We start from the raw sequence: 6510 nt of genomic DNA, 5'->3' as shown, positions 1-6510 counted from the left end.
TGCCAAGTGAGGCAAGCACAAGAACAGTTTTGTGACAAAGGTACTCTGGATGTCTTCATGTCACCACTCAACCACCATAAGGATATGGGGCTACAGGAAAAGAGCTTGAACAGAAGAGACCCTCTGCATCCTACACTTCCTGCACAAGAGCCAGTGGCCACATACTTTGAAGAAGTATGGTATAACCTGCCACCATTTCTAACTTACACCTAACCCCAAACTGCATATATTGTCTAGATGATAACTGTCTAGAATAGTAACATTTAAATGCTACTAATAAAATGCACACCACTATAAGTTACATATGCTTAATATGCATGGATATTTATAATTTTTTTTCAGTGAAAGTACACAGGATGGCTCTTTTATTTTGGGTATGTTTCCTGAGATATTTTGTTCCCTTTAAGTTATCTGAAAACACCATACCATGGGCCATTATTTACATATCTTATAAAAACTAGACTCAGTCTGAGCTTTCAGGGGGGAGAATTTGGCCCCACGCTAAGGAGACACTCCAAAATTCATCCTTCCATATGAAATTCAGAACATTTGCCACAATTTTTAAGAGCGGCATATCCTCTAACAGTAGGCTGTACATACTAAGAAAAATCTTTGGAATTTTTTAGCAGGAGAGGCCCCTCCAGTATTTGTTCATCTGTTCTCAGTATTGTCGCCAGGTATGTAGCCTTTCTGGTAGATGATGAAAGTTAATTAAACCTAGCACATATTTTATTTACAATATTTTAGCATCAGAGTTTAACACAATTCTGTTGGTATTTTTTTCTTCAAAAATATTTACAATTTCCATTTTAGTGGGCTGCTTGAACATTAAAATCAGACTTCAATTCTTTAATTAAAGTGTAAGGGCATTACCACAGAAAGCTCTTGTTGCTCAAATGAAATATAAAGCATGTGGGGGGAAATGAAAATGTCCCAAGCTCTCAGAGGCAATTAGGCCCATTAGTTGCAGTTCTCCTTTAAGAGGGAGAGGATAATCTAATTGAATGACCATATGCACTACTTTATTAGGCTGATACTTTGCATTTTAGCATAGCTGACATTTATGAAAAGAACCCTTCACTGGGACAATCTTTGAAATGGCCAAAACAGACAATTTATCATCTGGTCTGCTGCTTAGTTGAAATATTTGCATAATGTAAAACGTCAGTGAGGTGACTGCTATCCGAGAACTGAATAATTTTTTTAAGTATAGATTTCTAGCACATAGTCTCCTCAGCTGCACACCTAAAGATTGTCATCAGCATCAAATCATTTATCGTAAAAAAAGACTTTGGAGTAGGGTATTATAAAACTAAATGAAAGACAATCAAATGTCAGGTCAAGAGGCTGATTTTGATAGGAATGATCTATAAATTGTTTAAGAGTTATGCAAGTTAGATATCCAAAGGAAAACACAGCTATTTTAATTGATTTTGCTTATTGGAAGATACCTGGGGTGCCACTGATAAACTGATTTCTCAACTTTCAGGGCATATCTAGTTTCTACAATCACAATGTAGTATCATGATCTAATTGTGCACAATACATCCCTCAATTAATCAAACAGTGCCCTTGCCCTTCTTTGAACAATTGCCTGATATTTAACTAAGGCTATTTAGCCAACAAAACTCTCCTATGCTAAAAGGAAAAAATAAGTCCTAATCTCTAACTAGATGGCAGAATAGGAGGATCCTGAGTTCACATCCTTCCACAGATGGGGCAAGTCTACAACCACATAAAGGGCAACTCTTTGATAACAGCCTAAAGACTAGAAGAAGAGCTCTTCCACAGCTAAAGAGAGAAAGAAAAAGCCACATCAAGAATAGTAGGGTCAGAGGTGTGGTCTGGCTGGGACTGACACTCCTGACATTGCAGCCCACAAGCATAAGAGATATCACAGGCGAAGTGGTCCAACCTGAGGAGCAAAGGGTTCAAGCCCCACATGGGGCATCCCTTATCCTGGGGCCCAACACAGGGAAGATAAGCTTCCATAATGTCTAGTTTTGAATCAGTGGAAATTAATTCTAGGAAAGCCAGAGGGATGTAGGAAACAGAGACTCCACTCTTTATTAAGGGGCCCACACATAAACTCACTTTCTCTTTAAAACCCAGCACAGAGGAGTGCCTGGGTGGCTCAGTCAGTTAAGCGTCTGACTTTGGCTCAGGTCATGATCTCACGGTTCATGAGTTCAAGCCCTTCATTGGGCTCTGTGCTGAAAATTCAAAGCCTGGAGCCTCCTTCTAATTTTGTCCCCCTCTCTCTCTTCCCCTCTCTCAGTCTGTCTCTCTTGCTCTCAAAAATAAGCAAACATTAAAAAACATACACACACAGAGACAATAGTTTGAAAAGTGCCTGGGCCTCAGGATTTAATGACTTAATTTTAGTCTGTGTGACAGAGGCTTAGGCATCTGTAGGAAATTCCTCCAGAACAGAAGCACTGGTGGGCATCATTTTTCTTGCCTTCCTTCTGCCTACTTGACACACTGCTGGTGGGTGCCACTTTTGACAATCTCCATCTGCCTTGCTAGAATCACCCACCCTACCCCAGTATTCCCCTGTGGCCATGCCCCAACAGGTACCCTTCCAAAGTAGCTCCTGCCCTGAACCCCCACTGGGCAGCCTTGGCCAGGACCAGCTCTGTCCACAAAGCACCTATTGCCCCACCACACCAGGCAGGTGGCCTCAGCTGAGACTGAAGGCCTTGCAAAGTAGCTTCTGCCCTGGTGGCCACAACCAACTTAAAATAGAGTTATGTAGGTTGTTATACATGAATCTTATGGTAACCACAAACCAAAAATCTATAATAGATCAACAAAAAATAAACAAGAAAGGTATCCAAACACAACACTAAATGAAGTCATTAAATCACAAGGAAAGAGAAGAATAAAGGAAGAAAGAAGAACTATAAAACAACCAGGAAACTATTAATAAACCTTGTCTCCAATTAAGAGACAGAGGGTAGTGAAATGGAAAGAAAAAAAAAATCTATATGCTACCTATAAGAGACTCACTAACAAACCTAAAGATACATACAAATGAAACTAAAGTGATGGTAAAAGTATTCTATGCAAATTGAAGTAAAATTTTAAAAAACTGGGGTAGCAATACTTAGATCAAACAAAATAGACTTTGAAACAAGACTGTAATAAGAGACAAACAATTACTATAATCTGAACATTTGGGGGTACCTGCGTGGCTCAGTCAGCTAAGCGTCTGGCTCATGTGCTATTCGTGGGTTCTAGCCCCCATCAGGCTCTGTGCTGACAGTGCAGAGCCTGCTTGGGATTCTCTCTCCCCCTCTCTCTGCCCCTCCCCTGCTTGCTCTCTGTGTCTCTTTCTCACAATAAATAAACTTTAAAAAGTAAACATTTATAAAATAGAGAAACCTTGGAAAATTAAATTGCATTGTATATCTTTCCTATGTTTACTTTCAATAACAAATAATATTAGTATTTTAATAAAAATTAGAACCACCTCCTTCCTACAAATCCCAAATAATCAGTTTTGTTCTGGATTTTATCAGTGGATATAACTTTTATTTTGTAAAGTTATTGTGCTCAAAAATGTTTGTTACCAACAAATGTTTCTATGTCACAGCATTTCTTACTAGAGCAGCTGGTAAAAGTTATATATACTCTGGGATAGGTTAGCTTTGAGATGGCTAAATTGGGTAAAATAAAAGGGGGACTATACTGAATGCACTGAATTAAAAAGTCAGTGGGAATTTCCATATTAAGTCTTGTATCATGCATAACATCTCAATATATCTTATATTGATCCCCTTATCAGTTTTGGTATTACTCTTTTCTAATTAACTTTTTTCTAATTTTAACTTTTAATTTCTAATTTAATCTAGTAGTTTGTTTACATTTCAGACAATATTTGTGTTGGGTTGAAGTAATGACAACATTCAAGGAGTAAACATACATGTTTGCGGGTTATGATCACTAAACTAAATCAAAGTTTGGTCTAATCTAAATATTCAAAGAGTAACTGTACATTTGCAAATAGTTCTGTTCTTTTCCTCCAGCAGTTCAAGTGAACTGAAACATTGTAAATTAAACAAAACAAAGGAGCAAAAATCTAAGAAAATCATCTATTAAATAAATTTCATAGGGCAGACTTTCTCTTTTGCAGATTAAATTTAAAATTGTAAGTAAAACAAGCAAAATTTTTTTAAAAGTTTGATTTAACAAGATACAGACTATACTACATGTGTTTGTGGATATCTACAAATAAGGCTAACTTATAGACCTTTTAATCTTCTGAATCCATGTGGCAAAGACAAAGGAAAGAGTACGTTTATTTAAATAAGTTTTAAAATAAGTTTTAAATTGCAAAACTATCCTAGAAATGCTAAACGACTAGTAATAAAATCAGACATCTCGTAAGCAGTTTCACAATAACAGGATTGCAAGAAAGATATCTCAAAGAATAATTGTCATTGTTTTTACTTGATTTCATTAGCACGTGTATAAATTCTCAGCTCTATGTCTTGGCAATTTATCTATGTTAGCAATTTCTAATAGCCCAAGAGAATACAACATGGTTGTTTTCTCTTTTCTGTTCTGGTGACCATAGAATAAATCTCATGTGTCAATCCATGTATTTGAGATTGGGATTAACTTCAGTAGAAAATACATGGGTTTGTGGAAATACTAGAAGGCAGTATAATATAGTAGTTATGAACAAAGATCCTTTATTTAAAAATATTGGAAATTCTGAATTTAACATTTAGTAGCTATGTTTTATTTGGCAAGTTATTTAATTCTATAAAATTCAATTTGTCAAGCTACAGTTGTGGTGAAAATCCAAGAAAAAAATGGTTTATCTTACTATTTGGAATATGCTACTCTAACATATAACATAGTCTTAACTATGATTTTTTTTTTTTTTTGCTTAAATTCATCAATCTGATAATTTCCTTCTTTGAGGAAGTCCTAAGGATTCATGTTGCATTATTCCCTATGGCAAGAAAGGCTTGTTTGTTTTTCTTTTCTATATATTTCTTTAAATATAACTTCATTGATTTATTTTGTCAATTATATATGTAATGGACATCTTCACAATCAAAATAATTTCAAGAAATAAATAAAATTTAAACCTTTCTGCCATTTTCCACTTTCACCTTCCTGAAATAACCAGCATTAATGGTATTGTGTTTAGTCATCCAGCTTTATTTCCACAGCACACACATCCACTCATATGTAGAACTCATTTTTCCCTAAAAATATGTTCTGTATCGTTTCCTATTCAAAAATGTATATCATGGTAGATTAACCATAATTTTGAATATTCAAATAAGCATGCTTCCAATTGCAATGGCAATTTCTAAAAATTAGTTCATAAAATATTTTGAGCATTTGTAGAAAAACTGAAAGAAATGCACAGCATCCCAGGAAAGGAGAGGATATTTAAAACAGCACAAATATGATTGATTGATGGTGTCCATGTTTAGTTAAAATTCAATTACTCTCAAATTCAGCCAGAAACTGTTTATAGTATTTGTTTTAATAAAGACAGAAATATTTAGGTGGTAAGAAAGGATAGGTCAAAGAAATGTCTTTTGCCAGCTAGAAATTTATTATCCATCATCTGTTTTTTTTTCGTATTTATAACCAAAATTCATGTGTTAAAAATGTTGATCACTGTCTGTATTTATATACAAAATCAAATAGATAATATTTTGGCCAATCAACAGCCAAAAGGACACATAGTTTCACATTCAATCTAATACAGCTACCTTGCTGTTTTAAAATAAATAATTCAAATGCCTACTTGACAATCTAGTCCTTTTTACAACTCAGAAAAGGAAAGTAGAATTTCTATTCCACAATGTGAATGTATACTCCCCAATATTTTAAAGTCACACTGTCTACTGCCCCATTTTTTTGATACTTAAAATAATGCTAGTATTCAGGCCATGAACAGTATAGAGACTACAGCAAACAGTGTTAAATCTGCATTTATTGTCCTGTATGAGGTTTAAGTTAAGCTGTACAAAGTTTATCAGTTTATCAGTTTCAAGTTACATTTTATTAAAATATCACTCTGGGACTTCTCTTATAATCAGAAGGGAACACTTGATACTCATATTAAAAAAAAAAAAAAAAAAACTCTCATCCCAAATTCCAATGTTTATAGGAGACAAAACCAAACTTTATTTTTTCAAGTTTTTATTATAATTGGGATTAATTACCAGTAAATTCAGGTCTAAATTTTATTATCTCACCCTGCATTATAGAAGGAAAACTGAACTCTGTGTCTATATTTAGAATTACTTCTTTGAGTTAATTCTATGTCCATTATTATTTTTCTTCTGAGTTGCCTCAACTTCAGGAAATTGCTCTGGTGACCAGATTTCATTAAGCACGTGTATAAATTCTCCACTGCATGTCTTGGCAATTTATCTATATTAGCAATTTCTAATAGCCCAAGAGAATACAACATGGTTGTTTTCTCCTTTTTGTTCGGTGATCATAGAATAAACCTCATTCTTCAGTCAATGG

The sequence above is a fragment of the Herpailurus yagouaroundi genome, unplaced genomic scaffold (assembly GCF_014898765.1).
Source record: "Herpailurus yagouaroundi ecotype Mexico unplaced genomic scaffold, PumYag 162, whole genome shotgun sequence".
NCBI classification, from domain to species: domain Eukaryota; kingdom Metazoa; phylum Chordata; class Mammalia; order Carnivora; family Felidae; genus Herpailurus; species Herpailurus yagouaroundi.
The sequence above is the reverse complement of the archived record's forward strand: the minus strand, read 5'-3'. Positions refer to the sequence as shown.